Here is a 1,313-nt window from a genome sequence, read left to right as displayed (position 1 = left end):
AGCAGAAGGACACATTTGTTTTCATTGGTTTGTTCTGAGATGAGGATTTACCAGTCCCTAAAGGACCCTTAAAGTTGGAAGTTTCCTTTTCTGCCTGCATTTCTGCTACTCATATTTCTTGGCAGCTGTGACACAATGTGTAGATCCTTCTAGCAGAAGTCAGCTAATAGAGAAAGCCTCCTTGGCTAACGAAGGCCCTTTCCCTTTGACCTGTTTACTTCTCTATTAGCCTTGCTTTCCCATCAGTTGGCAGCATTACTCTCCAATCCACGTGATGGATGACATCATTGCTATAATGAGAATCCAAATAGCACCACTGGATCAAAGCCCATCTGTGTGCCTGCTCCCACACTTGACAAAACAAATTCCAAATTCATTCAGCATGCCAGTGCCATTTAGTCACTGTGACATATCCCAAATTTTGGACTCTGTGCAAAAACCAATCTGTGCCCACAAAATTAATCATGGAACACATTTTATGACGTTTGACAACAACTTAAAAGGTTCTCATCTCTGGCAGGTGGCTCTGCCAATCTGCAAGTATGTGCACGACAAATTCTGAACAGTATATTGTGACTGAAAATACATCGTGCAGAGTGCACACCCTGGAGAGAAGCAGAGGGAGTCCAACCAATCCTGAAATCTGTCTGCGGGACACCTAAGCCAGAGCATTGCATTGTGAGGGAAGGATGATGGCCTCAGGTACAAGTAGAAAGCCAAGGAAAGGCAACAGCTCGTGTGCCAGTAAATGCTGAGAACATTGGCACAGTTGTCTGTGTTGGCAGGACCAAGAGTTTGAAGTGGCTAATTTAAGCGACAAGATCCTGGCAAACAGATTTATTTAGGGCAGGGGTGCGTCAGGAAGATGCCAGAAAAATTCATCAATCTGTGCCTTTATATGTACTATAGAGCAATGATGAAGCAAGTGACATTAATAAAGTAAACCTTCATTTAGTATAATCTGCAGCTCATCATAACAAGGGAAAGTAGGCAGACTTTAGATCTCTGGGTCTCCAAGATGAAGTTTTGTGTTCTAATCTGAGATCCATAATAAGAAAAAATTCCTTTAAACGTGGTTTTGAAAAGAAGTTCCCCAAATTGATTAGACCAAGAAGTTGGATATATTACTTAATTCATCTTAAAATGCAGGTAACTAAAAAAAAATTTTTTTTTAAATAAAGAGCTAAAATGAATAGAAATACTATTAACTGATGCTACATGGTAAGGATGAAACAAAGTATATGAATTGGTGAATGTAAAACTGATGATCTGCCCTGTAAACTTTCACTCAATTCACAATAAAAAGTAAAAAA

Source organism: Chrysochloris asiatica, unplaced genomic scaffold (genome assembly GCF_000296735.1).
Source record: "Chrysochloris asiatica unplaced genomic scaffold, ChrAsi1.0 scaffold00072, whole genome shotgun sequence".
Lineage (NCBI taxonomy): Eukaryota > Metazoa > Chordata > Mammalia > Afrosoricida > Chrysochloridae > Chrysochloris > Chrysochloris asiatica.
The sequence above is the reverse complement of the archived record's forward strand: the minus strand, read 5'-3'. Positions refer to the sequence as shown.